We start from the raw sequence: 14,616 nt of genomic DNA, 5'->3' as shown, positions 1-14,616 counted from the left end.
TCGCGCATGCGCACACAAGAGTGCACTCACCTCCCTGAGGCTAAGTGCTGCCTCAGGGAAATCGGCTCAGAATTAAAACTTTTAATATAAATGTTCTAAAAATTTCCCTGGCATGTCCGCTCATGTGACACTGTCACATGAGTTGGGACATGTCCATCACTTAAACTCAAACCTTTATTAAAAATTTTTAAACCCTCATGAAACCTCATCCCGCCTGTGGATGAGAGTTCATGCTTTTTCTGAAGCCTGCCAGGGCTCCTGGCCTGCCCGACAACCTTAAGGTTGGACGAGCAGTTCCATTAATTAGGTTAATGACTTTTTAAATGGCCTCAATAGGCCATTGACAGGTCGGCGGGCGTACAGCTGAGTCGGCTGCGCCCCCGCCAACCTGAAAATGAGGATGACACGGGGTGACGTCAGGAGTTCCGCCCGACATTATCCCGCATCATTGTACGCATTGGCGAGCGGGCCCCACCCCCGCTCGCTGACCTAAAGATCCTGCCCCTTATGATAGTTTCGTTAGAATTACACAATTACTTGTGATCTTGTTACATTGTTAGTAAAGGACACAAGACCATAGAACGTAGAAGCAGAAGTAGGTCATTCAACCCATCAAGTCTGCTCCGCCATTCAATGAGATCATGGCTGATCTGATAATCTTTAACTCCACTTTCCTGCCTTTTCCCCATAACCCTTGATTCCCTTACTGATTAAAAATCTGTCTCTCTCAGCCTTGAATATACTTAACGACCTAACCTCTAAAGCCCTCTGCAATAAAGAATTCCACAGATTCACTTCCCTCTGAGAGAAGAAATTGCTCCTCTAAAATTCCTCCAGCAGTGCTGGGGATTGGGAAGAATAGTTTACAAGAAATATGCTCAGAGACGGAAAAGTTTTTCAATATTGGTTCCTGGAAAATAAATAGTATGTTCTTATCACTCATAAGTAAAGAAATAGGCTGCCTTTGGTAATATCAGTTACATGTGCAAAATGTGTGCATATGGGATTCAATCCTGGCAAGTAGTTCAGAGGGGAGAGAAGCTGAGATGGAATTAGAAGTTAAAATGCTAGTAAGGGAGTCTGGAAGGCAGAGGAAACATAGGCTAGATAAGAAAGAAGTGAGTTTAGCAAGGCTAAATGGAATATATTTTAATGCAAGAAGCTTGAAGAATAAGACAGGTGAGCTGAGGGCACAGATAGGCGTGTGGGAGTATGATATCATAGCTATGACTGAGACTTGGTTAAAAGAAGGGCAGGATTGGCAGCTCAACATTCCTGGATATAGGGTATTCAGATGAGGTAGAGAGGGGGATAGAAAAGGAGCCGAGGGGGGTGGGGGGGTCGCAATACACAATATTGATCAAGGAATCAATTATGGCAGTGAGGAGGGATGATATCCTGAAAGAATCAGCAAATGAGGCCACATGGGTAGAAGTAAAAAATACAAAAGGGGCAAACATGCTGTTGAGTGTGTACTATAGGCCCCTAAAAAGTCAGGGAGAGATAGAGGATCAAATATGTAATCAAATTTCAGAGAAGTGTAAGAATACTAGGGCAGTAATAGTAGGGTATTTTAACTACCCAAATATTAACTGGGATAGTTTAGTGTGCAAGGTAGGGAAGGAGCAAAATTCTTAAGCTACATCCAGGAGATTTTTTTTAGCCAGTACGTAGAAAGCCCAACAAGGGATGGGGCAGTTCTGGACCTAATATTCAGAAATGAGCCTCGGCAGGTGGAAGGCGTATCAGTAGGGGAGCATTTTGAAAATAGTGAACATAATCCAGTTAGATTTAGGATAGTTATGGAAAAGAATAAGGTTGGGCTGGGAATAAAAGTTCTAAACTGGGGAAAGGCTAATTTTACTAAGCTGAGATTTTTTGGGCCCAAGTGGACTAGAAGCAGCTACTTGCAAATAAAACTGTGTCAGAGCAGTGGGAGATATTCAAGAAGGAAATAGTGAGAGTACAGGGCAAATATGTTCCCATAAAGACAAAGGGGGGACCAAGTCTGGAGAACCATGGATGTCAAGGGACAGAAAGATTAGGATTAAGAAGAAAGAGAAGCTTATGGCAGATACAGAGGGCTCAATACGGCAGTCACTAAAGGAATACAAAAAGTGCAGAGGGGACTCAAAAAGGAAATTAGGAAAGCTAAGAGAGTGCATGACAAAGCATTGCTGGGTAGAATAAAGGAAAACCAAAGGGTTTTTAAAAAATATATAAAAAGCAAGAGAATAACTAGGGAAAAAGTAGGGCCAATTAGGGCCCATGGAGATAACCTGTGTGTGGACCCGGAAGATGTGGGTACAGTCCTGAATGAATGCTTTGTGTCGGTCTTCACAATGGAAAAGGACGACACTGTACAGACATCAGGGTGGAGACTGTGAAACATTAGAAGGAATTAACATAAAGAGAGAAGAGGTACTAATGGGTTTAGCGGCCCCAAAATTGGATAAATCCGCAGGTCCGGATGAGATGTATCCCAGGCTGTTGAGGGAGGCAAGGGAAGAGATATCAGGGGCCCTGGCAGTAATTTTCAAATCCTCTCTGGCCGCAGGTGAGATGCCAGAGGACTGGAGGATTGCTAACATCATCTCATTATTAAAAATGGGAGGAAGGGATAGTCAGGAAATTACAGGCCAGTCAGTCTAACCTTGTTGGTGGGGAAGTTACTAGAAAGAATTCTGAAGGATAGAATATATCTGGACATGGATTAATCAGTGATGGTCAGCATGGATTTGTTGAGGGAAGGTCATGTTTGACAAATTTGATTGAATTTTTTGAGGAGGTAACCAGGAGTGTTGATGAGGGTAATGCATTTGATGTGGTCTGCATGGACTTTAGCAAGGCTTTTGATAAGGTCCCTAATGGCACACTGGTCAAGAAAGTAAGAGCCCACGGGATCCAAGACAAAGCGCCACGTTGGTTCCAAAATTGGCTGAAAGGCAGGAAGCAGAGGGTGATGGTAGAGGGAAGTTTCTGTGACTGGGAATCTGTTTCCAGTGGGGTTCCACAGGGCTTGATGCTGGGACCCTTCCTGTTTGTGGTGTACAAAAATGATTTGAACTTAAATGTAGGGGGGTATGATCAAGAAGTTCATGGATGACACAAAAATTGGTAGGGTAGTAAATAGTGAGGAGGATAGCCATAAACTGCAGGAGGATATCAATGGACTGGTCAGGTGAGCAGAGCAGTGGCAAATGGAATTCAACCCAGAAAATTGTGAGGTAATGCACTTGGGGAGGGCTAACAAGGCAAGGTATTACACTCTGAATAGTAGGACCCTAGAAAGTACTGAAGATCAGAGGGACTTTGATGTGCATATCCACAGATCCCTGAAAGCAGCAGGGCAGGTAAATAAGGTGGTTAAGAAGGCATATGGGATACTTGCCTTTATTAGCCGAGGCATAGAATACAAGAGCAGGGAGGTTATGCTGGAACTGTATAAAACACCGGTTAGGCCACAACACCACATGCATTTCTGATCAGCACATTACAGGAAGGATGTGATTACACTGGAGAGGATGCAGAGGAGATTTACCAGGACGCTGCCTGGGCTGGAGTGTCTGAGCTAAGAGAAAAAAACGTATAGGCTGATGTTGTTTTCCTTCGAGCAGCGAAGGTTGAGGGAACCTGATAGAGGTGTGTAAGATTATGAGGGACATAGATAGGGTGGATAGGAAGGCACTTTTTCCATTAGTAGAGGGGTCAATAACCAGCGGGCATAGATTTAAGGTAAGAGGTAGAAGGCTAAGAGGGTGGTTGAGGAGAAACTTTTTCACCCAGAGGGTGGTGGGAGTCTGGAACACACTGCCTGAAAGGGTGGTTGAGTCAGAAACTCTCGTAACATTTAATAAGTATTTAGATATTCACTTGCATTGCCATAGCCTCCAGGGTTATGGGGCAAGCACTGGAAAATGGGATTAGTGTAGTCAGATCTTTGTTGACCGGCGCAGACATAATGGGCCAAATGGCCACCTTCTGTGCTGTAAACGTCTATGAGTCTGAGTTATGGAAAGAGAGTAATCCAACTTTTCATGATGAAATTGGCTTTTAGCCTTCAATACATCTGATCTGAGTGCTTTTCTGTCATTTATTTTGTCAAATAAACTCTTTCTCTCTCTCTCTCAAAATCAGGTGGAACAGTCAACTGTCTTTGTTATTCAGCCACAATGGTGGTTTCATTGAGATTAGCCATCATTGGCAAATAAAATAGATACTTTCTTAAAAAGATACAGATATTGCAACTTAAAATTTACTTTTATTTGGCTTGTATAATGTAATTTAAATACAAAATGTTGCTTTGTGATATACATAGGTCAGAATTTTCCCATCGGCGAGCGGGGGGTGGGGTCCACTTGTTGACGCGTAAAATGATGCGCGGTGACATCACACGAAACTCCCAACATCACTGCGCCCCATTTAAATTTTCAGGTAGGCAGGGGTGCAGCTAAATCTGCTGTGCACCCGCCGACCTGTCAATGGCCAATTGAGGCCATTGACAGAGTCATTGAAGCAATTAATGGACCTGCCCATCCAACCTTAAGGTTGGCGGGCAGGCCAGGAGCCCAGGTGGGCTTCAGAAAAAGCATGAAACCTCATTCAGGGGCGGGATGAGGTTTCATGTAGGTTTTTAAAAATTTAATTAAAGTTTTTTAAAAGTTATGCACATGTCCCAATTCATGTTACAGTGTCACATGAGGGGACATGTCAGGGAATTTTTTTTCTCTATTTTTAATATTTTTGACAGTAGAGCTGATCTCCCTGAGGCAGCACTTAGCCTCAGGGAGATGAGTGCGCTCTTTTGTGCACATGTGCGAAAGAGCGCACTCTCAGGTTTAGGGATTCCCCCCCACCGCCTGCACAAGGAGCACATAGCGCTTCCTTGCAGGCATCACACTAGGCGGGCCTTAATTGGCCCGCCCACGTAAAATGGCAGCATGCCCGCCTCCGCGTGCCGCTCTTAAACTTCCCCCCCAACAGGGGGAAAATTCTGCCTGTAGTTAATTGTATTAAAATAATCATTTTAGGCAGAATTAATGCAAAATATAAATCTTCTCAAAAACAACTTGCCTAATAGTAAACAGGCAGTCTGTCCCATCTGATTAACCTTTGGGGGGAATTTTATGCCAGCGGGATTTTACTGCCCCACCAAAGTCAATGGAGTTTAGAGTTTCTCGCCGCGTTTTACGGCCCCCGCCATGATGAGGCCATAAAATTCCGGCCTGCAGGTTTTCCTAGCCAGAATTGAAAAAGACAAAACTGAAGAAAAGTATTAAGCAATTTTGCTTTATCCCAACTTTGTCAAATAAAGTATGGCGTACTTAGGGCTGGATGTTGTGGTCCCATGACAGACAGAATCAGGGGGGAAATACTGGTCGCCAAGTGGAAGACGCACCTCTGTTTCTGCCTTTGGAAATTTTTACTAGGACAGGAAAGCGGCGGGCTGTGAACTTGACACGTGCGGGTTTAGAAGCCGATGGTAGCATTGTGCAAGTGGGGACTCTAGATCTTCTGGAATTTTCATGGAGGCAGCCACAATTTGAAAGCCGTCCTACATCATGTCAGCAAAGTGGAGTCACGATCACCACAGGAAGGCCAGTCAGACGGCAACCAAAATTTTTTGCAATCTGAATATTAATCATTATCGTGCCTTAAAATCATCAGAACTTTGCCCAAGAACTTGCTGGAGTTTCACAAGGGAGCAACAGAAGCAGGATGAGGTCCTTGTCACCTCAGGGGCTGTGCACACAACTGTCACCAATGGAGCATCTCTGCCAATAAGACCGCCAATAGAGTGCAGCGGGAAGTGGGTCCAGCTCCCTCACACTTTCGGGCCATTGAAGCAGCGCAGCGGCAGCATGTAACATGAGGAAGAGTGCCCGGATAGCAGGAGGGCACACCAAAGGAGCCACTGCCAAGGAGGAGGACCAGACACTACCCAAAGCAAATGATACACCGCAACATACCCCTCGTAAAACTAGAGGATCTTATTTTAAATTAAACTATCCTAACAAAAACATTTGTACATCAATTCATTACTTAGAGTTGAGCATGTCCATTTTGTTAAATACAGAAAAAGTCTTTGCGGCATGGGGAAGGATTTTCCACACAGCGTGTAGGCGCTCACCCGCCATGACCGAGCGAGAAATAGCACGTGATGACGTCAGGTGAGCCTCCTGAGGTCATGGTGCACTCGTGCAAAATTTCAGTCAGCGGGCATGCGCGAGTGTCGGCAGTGCCCCCGCTGACAATTAGTGTGCCTATTGAGGCCATTAATCAATTAATTAACATGTATTTTTCGCTACCTGTCCAATGTTACGGTTGGTGGGCAGGCCAATCGGCCAGGCAGCCTTTGGACTGTGCGGGTGGGGGGAGGAGGGAGAGTCGGGGCCTGCGCTCTTTCACAAATGCGCACGAAAGAGCTCAGAAACCTCCCTGAGGCACAGAGCTGCCTCAGGGAGATGAATCTCATTATGAAACATTGAAAAAATGAAAATGAAATTATTCAGACGTCCCCTCATGTGACAGTGTCACATGAGCTGGGACATGTTTATGAATTTTGATTAAAAAAATTTATTTCATTAATAAATCCTTCACGAAATCTCATCCCGCCTGTGGATGAAGATTCAGGAAAAATGCAAAGGTTGGACAGGCAGCCCTGACAATTACTTTAATTAGCTTATTAATGGCCTTAACAGGCCTTTGACAGTTCGGCAGGCGCGCAGCCAACTCCGGTGCACGCCCGCCAAACTAAAGAACAGAATGACGCACGGTGACATCGGGACACACGCCCAACATCACTGTGCATCATTTTATACGCTGGTGTGCAGGGGCGGGCCCCGCACGCCAAACAGAAGATTCTGCCCATAGATTTTAAAAGACCCAGGCAAAGTAACACAATACCCTGAACAGTCAAATTCAAAGTGAGTTTTCTTCACTTCAGTTCTTGTAGGCAGCAACTTGAGGCTTAGAGGCTGGGGGCTTCTCACACTTGTTAGATCTTAGAACTCCTTTTTCTTTTATGTAACCTAATCTCCTTTATATAGGTTTTTCCCTTTTTAATGTAAATCCCATTGTCCCAATATGTCTTTTCAACTATACTTTTCCAATAATAAAAATCTTTCAGAGTACCAATTTTATCAGTATTCTTTGGGAAAAATAAACATACTGGCTTCTTCTGGCTAAGTGTAACATTTCACCACCTCTTTTGAAATTCAAATTACTCTGGTTTATCTAAAAATGCAAATTTTCCTTTTACACCTCACATTCTAAAACTTCAGCCACGTTTACCTATTTAACATTTCAAACCTAGCTTCTCTTCTTGATACCTCAAAGTCCCCAGACCAGCTGTCTTTAATTCAATGAACTCCCACACACCACACATGACTCCTACCTTACAATAAATTCCAAAACATAATGAAAATTATTATATTTTCCTGACAGTAACTGTTTGATCCGCATTGGTCTTGATAAAGGTGATACGAGATTGTCATCACAATTTGGGTGTTTGATTCAAACCTAATCTCCAACTTCAAATTGCGGTTTCCTTATGTGTGTTCATTTGTTGAAGTACATTTTTACTTTACCTTGTCACTTTGCGATTTCTTCTGCTTTTACTCTGACATTCACATTGGATAGTGGTGAAGTCTTATGAACGATCAGTGGCATGTGACAGTTACAACCAGTCATAAGTTCAGTCAGTATCTTCATTCAGGGAGTGTAGGGTGGATCAATATGTGTGAAGTAGGATATGAATGGAATGTTTAAACATTTTTCATTCCAATATATTAGCTTTCAGACTGTCCTTTATGAATTATTTCATGCCACCATTTCATCGTGAGTTGTAGGGCCAACAATCTTCAGCTGCTTCATCAATGACCTTCCTTCCATCATAAGGTCAGAAGTGGGGATGTTTGCTGATGATTGTTCAGCACCATTCACGACTCCTCAGATACTGAAGCAGTCCATGTCTAAATGTAGCAAGACTTGGACAATAACCAGGCTCGGGCTGACAAGTGGCAAGTAACATTTGTGCCAGACAAATGCCAGACAATGAATATCTTCAACAAGAGAGAATCTAACCACTGCCCCTTGACATTCAATGGCACTGCCATCACTGAATCCCCCGCTATCAGCATCCTGGGAGTTACCATTGACTAGAAACTGAACTGGACTAGCCACATAAATACTGTGGCTACAAGAGCAGGTCGGAGATTAGGAATCCTGCAATGAGTAATTCACCTCCTGACTCCCCAAAGCCTGTCCACAATCTACAAGGCACAAGTCAGGAGTATGATGGAATACTCAGAATCACAGAATCACAGTGCAGAAGAGGCCCTTCGGCCCATCGAGTCTGCACTGACATGTGAGAAACACCTGACCTACCTACCTAATTCCATTTACCAGCACTTGGCCCATAGCCTTGAATGTTATGATGCGCCAAGTGCTCATCCAGGTACTTTTTAAAGGATGTGAGGCAACCCGCCTCCATCACCCTCCCAGGTAGTGCATTCCAGACCGTCACCACCCTCTGGGCAAAAAAGTTTTTCCTCACATCCCCCCTAAACCTCCTGCCCCTTACCTTGAACTTATGTCCCCACTTGCCTGGATGAATGCAACTCCCACAACACTCAAGAAGCTTGACACCATTCAGGACAAAGCAGCTGCTTGATTGGCACCCCATCCACAAACATTCACTCCCTCCACCACCAATAAACAGTGGCAGCAGTGTGTACCATCTACAAGATGCACTACAGAAACTCACCAAGGCTCCTTAGGCAATACCTTCCAAAACCACGACCGTTACCCATCTAGAAGGACAAGGGCAGCAGGGGAACACCACCACCTGGAAGTTCCCCTCCAAGTCACTCACCATCCTGACTTGGAAATATATCGCCGTTCCTTCACTGTCGCTGGATCAAAATCCTGGAACACCCTCCCTAACAGAACTATGCATATACCTACACAACAGGGACAGCAGCAGTTCAAGAAGGCAGCTCACCACCAATTAAGGATGGACAATAAATGCTGGACTAGCCAGCGAAGTTCACATCCCGTAAATGAATTTAAAACAAAATTATGTCAGATGGTGGCAAATTTCCTTGCCAGGAACTTTTTAGCCAGCGCTTGGTGCTGGGTGCAGAGAGTGAACTTTCTACTATAGAGATACATCTGCCCATGTTCACAAGTGTAGATGCAGGCTGCTTCCCGCTCTCCAGTAGAGTATTTGCTTTCAGTTTCCAACAATGGGCATCATATGTAAGTGATTGGCTGTTCACTTCTCCCATGCTTACAGCTTCTTGCTTCAGTTTAGTTTCTCTTTCTCAGTTACCACACTCAGGCTGAACTAACTGCACGCAGAATAGCAAAGAGACAACAGACACACAATTACGCACCAAACAATTGAACAATTAACCACTATACCTAATGTGGTTCTCCATAAGGTTGGCCACTCTCTGATGGCAGGAGCTCATGCAATTGAAGGTCCGAGATATGGTTGAGCTCATCTGCTCTATGGCAGCTTGCTGGTCATGAACTCACACAGCCTCAGGGAACACCAACAGATGACTACACATCTGCTTTTGCTGCTCCAAGTATTGAGACCCAACCTTTGCCTCCTCATCCCATCCTCACTGCCCAGCTGACAGGAGGGGAACAGTCCCTGTGCTGAGCTTCTGTGCTCACTTATAGCACTGTCCTTTGATCTGCGGCTGCATGACAGAGTGCAGTCACTTGCAAGGGAGAGCAGAGAAAGTGGGCCAGCAGTACATCAGTGTTGGGTGCCTAAGGCAGCAGAGTGAGGACTCAGAGGAGCCTATAATGTGTTGGGAGTTTACTGAGAGTTCTTTCATGCTGTGTCAGCAGGGGCAGCAACCTCTTGGCCAGCAAAGACATGAAAAATGAAAAAGCATTCTCAAATTCCAACTTCAGGCAGCACTTCCAAAGCACCTTGGTCAGTTTCAATCAGAAGCATACACAGTTTACTTGCCGTACAAAGATGATGGCTAAGGCAGTCCTGGTATTGTACCCGCACTGAGATCAGCCCACCTGCACCTCTGTTTCCAACTCCATCTTACCACTGGAGGCAGGCCCATCTTGAGGATGTCCCGCATGAAGATCCCTTCTGCTGGCACTGCCAGGGTGAAGGCAGGAGTGTGACGTTGGAAGGAATCCCAACTCTCCATTCCCACCTGCAGTGGGAAAGCCCAGCCCTTCATGTAAGGCTTTGCATAAGTAAATATATTAAAATTCAAGATGTAGAACTTCCTTCCCAACTTGAATAATAAGTCATTCCAAAATATGTCACTTTGCTACATTTCCAGTGCGTAGCCTGGAACTAAAATATGTTGTAACTGTAGCTGTGCAAGTTCTGGATGACCCTGAAATATTTTTCTCAGACTAGTAACCTAACATGAAATGCAGTCTGCAGTCTGTACTTCGTTTCTTAAATATAAAGGAAACCCACTGGATACAACTCATATCAATTACTTCAGATACAATTTGAAAGTTCATGTATCATGTTATTCTGGTGTTTTTTCACCCAGAAAAAAAGGGACATTACTTTAGCTACTTCTAGTAATAACTCCCCAAAGAGGTTTTGAGCTATTAGTGTGCAGCTGAGGAGGAGGATGAACCATTTTTAAAAAGTTACGAGAATTGTGGTCACAGATGTGCTGTTACTGGCCTACTGCCTTTTTCAAATATCAGCAGAAATAAAGTTCATGATCTCAAGTACTAGGCTTATTTCCAGAAAGACATAGGTCTCTGATGAAATTTTGTGTTGGAAAGAACCGTAAAACTTAAAGTGGGGCAATTTTGACTTTGTGCAGTAGTGTGAAACGGGTGACGGTAAATCGACAGCCCATTTAACATCCCTTCTGATTTTTTTTTTATTTCTGTGGGCTCCAGTTTTTCATACAAAAAAAGGATTGAATTACAAACTATAATTCTAAAAAATACTGGTAAAATTTTTGCCATCCCATGTGGTTAAAACACAATTTAACTTATCTGATTACTGTAAAATACTGACCTCGAACATGGTCATATGCTCATGACTTTTTGAGCTTCTTGTTTCTTTGGACCATTTAGAAGCCATTTCACAGAATCACACAATGCAGAAGAGGCCCTTCGGCCCATTAAGTCTGCACCGACACGTTTGCCAACTTTTGCATATATATATATATATATATATATATACATACACATATAAATATTATATATATCAGTTATGATATCAAAGAGATTCTTGCCTAATGAAAGAAGCTGAAGGCATTTGTGGAGACCTGCCACATGAAATTTTGGATTTTGGCTGTGGTCTCAAAACTATCCTGGGGTGTTGCCTTGGAACATCTGCTGGTTGTATATCAGTTGAAAGAGCCTGAAACTATAACATTTTGTTCCTGTAGCTATGTAAGTTCTGCATGACCCTCCCCAGGCTTGTAATCTAAAATGGAATGCAGTCTGTACTTTAACTTCTTGGATCTAGGCCTAAAGAAATGCTTTTTGAACAATCAGAGGTCAAGATCTCTCTTTGTTCTGAGCTGTTCCTATTCATTATTGTCAACAGAATGATCTTCCAATAGATGATATATTGCAGTAAATTCTTGCACTAAACTTTACGCAGGCTTCACAGTTTTGGAAAATATGAGATGCTGGGATCAGGAGACAAAAAAAGTAAATGTCATGGGTGCTGGTTTCTGCAAAAGGTCTCCAGGCTGAAATATAAGTTTTGAAGTCTGGTAACTATTGTTAAGGGCAAGTTAACTACGAAAATCTGCCCAAAGTATGGCCTTCATAGGCCATCAATATAATGGCAAATGGGCACATCAACGTAAATGCTTTACTGTCTAAACAAAACCAAAATGTCGCTAAAGATAACCAAGTTTTGCTTTCAATTTTTTAATGGGCTTAGGGAGAGTCAAAACGATCAAACTATGCAAAAATGTAGAAAACAACATGAACTGTTTGAATGGCAGGGATCCTGTCAGGCTGACAGGGGTTTCACCCACTGGTCAGAGAACTGGTGGGGTACCCCCGTGAGTACCATGGGGGAGGCCCAACACAATCAACTTCCCTTCAGGCACCAGCGTGGCCACCATCAGGTCTTCCCCATAACTGAGGTCACCAGCACAGAAAGTCCCACCAGCCAAGAGCTAAAAGGAGGTCTGTAGCTCCTCATGTCGCCAGCGCCTGCGAAAGGGGTGATTACTGGCAGCAGTGCACTCACCAGAGGCCCTGGATCATTGTGGAACCCGAGGCCACAGATGCATGAGGGCGAAATGGGGATCACGAATGGGGATCGCAAGGTGGGGTGGAGAAACCAGGGGTGTCAGAAGCAAGGGCAGGGGCTGGTTTTCAATGGCCACTCTCCTGCCCGACGCCCGGCTCCTCCAGAATGCCTGATAGCAAGGGATCTCCCCCACCCCGTATCCCCGGGAGACCACTGGTAGTATGAGACCACTAACTTGGGGTGCGCTCGGGCACAGGACCCGTGATGGGGACGCAAAAGGTGAAAACTGGACCTGGGGGCTGGGAGGCCTGTGCTCATTGTCATAAATGAATTTCTCATCGTTGTCTAAACTGAGCAGCCAGAGCTTCAGACCTCTCTCTCCCTCATGCTGATTGGATGTAAAGGCCGTCTAGCAATGCACTTCATTTTATATATGAAAAAGAAATGAACAAGTTATAATGTATGAACAGATCTGCAGGTGTTCTGCCAAGGTCTTTCTTTAGAAACTCTCATGTTATCTTCCCTTGAGGTTGCTAGGACCTGTTGAATACATTCTACTGGGGTAACCAATGAGAAAAGATAAGTCTGTGCATTCAGTGTTTAAGTTAGTCACTGCTCCAGTTCCTCCAATCACAGGTTGGCTTCCTCCTGCTCTTGCCACTCGTCCACAGACAAAATCATGATTGGAGGAGCAGCAAGGGCAGGAGAGAGAGATCTTGTGATTGGACCAGTTATTCTGGCCATTCTCGCTGGCCAGCATGCAGGAGTCTTTCAGCTGCACTGAACGATTTGTGATGACATCTTTCAGGAGGCCAAGGAGAGAAAATAGAAAATGAAGCAACAGGAGGGTGCCTCCACCAGTAACGAGGCCAGAGCAGGGCCAGGGGAACTATCACTTAGCTTCAGGCCAGGTCAGACCCAGCTGTCATCGATGTCCACAGCACGAGCTACCCCCAGGGAAATGTAACTTCACTTCTCGTGATACTGAGTTATCCAGAGCAAGGTGTGGGAGTGCTGCGTCAGTGTATCCGGGGAGGGAGGAGGGAGCTTAGGCAGCAGCAAGTGAATGGGACTGACCCCTCTCCTCGACCACCCCCCCCTCTCTTTCCCTTCCACCACTCTCCAACAATGCAACAATGCAAGCTGCAGCATGGAGACAGTCTTTCTTTTCTATATAGAACAGGTAGTCGAAATACATAAAACAGGACTTGAAAGGTTGTCTTGCAATCTGGGTTGCAAATATTGAATTTTTCCTCCAAGTATGAATTTGCTGCCACTGTGTACATATGGCGCAGTGTACAGAACATGTTAATGAGGCAGTCACCGAAATCAATCTTATCATCTGCACAGTGTTATAAATAGGATATTCTCCTGTCAAATTAACAATATTGCACAATGCTGTTAAAAGAAAACTTGTACTTTCTGGTTTGTTTAATAGTGGCAGTAGGATCACCAGTAGGACACACAAACTAACGTTACATTATATTGTTGCCACTCAATATTAATGACCTATGCAGCATATCTATTGTTATTTGTATTTGTTACTAGATATTTGTAACCATGTGCCATCAATGGGTGTTATCATTTTACTGGGACATTTTTGTGATTGTTTGGTGAATTGATTGGTGAATCTTAAAAGGGGAAATAATTAACATGCATGATTGAGGGGAAGGGTTTCGGGATGGGGGTGGAAGGGGGTTGGAATAAGGGGCCCAGAAACAGGAGAAGCCCTTGATTTCTTACCCTGGCCCTGCTCAGGGATACTGGATGTCAATTGGCTGATTGATGAGCCTAATTGACATGCCACCAGCAACAGCTGGAGATCCTACATCAGTCCCTTCCGCCCTCCGAATTTATCAAGGGAGGTTTGGCCACCACAGGGTGATGGACGTAGGGCCTCTCCCATGATTAAGTGGGCCCAGCTGCTATGTCTCCCACTATAATGCCCACTGCATTAAATCCAGCCCAATACTCAAAACAATAGCACAAGGACACTGGCAGAAACAAAGGAAAAAAACACTGATGACACAGCTCACAACATTGTGCTATTTATGAAGAATCTTTGGAAAGCTCTTAAAGGGACAGGATTTTTTTCCCATGAGGTGATAGCAGTTTCTTCTTTGCATGTAGAATTGAATATGTAATATCTTGGTTGTACAGAACTTGAATATTGTTGAAAAGAGGCATGTTGCCAAAGCTTTTTTTCTTGCAATCATCAAACACAAGAATACCAAGTTTCAAATTATCACAACAATTTATAGTGCAGGAGAAAAGGGTGCTGATTTGTTACCAAGTTGACTGTGATTGGCTGAGCCGTTGCAATGGAGAAGACAATGTGGAATAATAAGCTCCTCAAGCGACCTGATAATTCCATAAAGGCGCAA

General features: G+C 44.2%; 1 protein-coding gene across 2 annotated transcripts in view; it reads left to right on the top strand.

Moving 5' to 3' along the window:
* Positions 1-14,616, top strand: part of lama4 (laminin, alpha 4) — a 216,703-nt gene that overhangs the window by 178,562 nt on the left and 23,525 nt on the right. The window lies entirely within an intron of this gene.

The sequence above is a fragment of the Cetorhinus maximus genome, chromosome 5 (genome assembly GCF_964194155.1).
Source record: "Cetorhinus maximus chromosome 5, sCetMax3.hap1.1, whole genome shotgun sequence".
Taxonomy (NCBI): Eukaryota; Metazoa; Chordata; class Chondrichthyes; order Lamniformes; family Cetorhinidae; genus Cetorhinus; species Cetorhinus maximus.
This window is presented reverse-complemented; position numbering and strand designations above follow the sequence as displayed.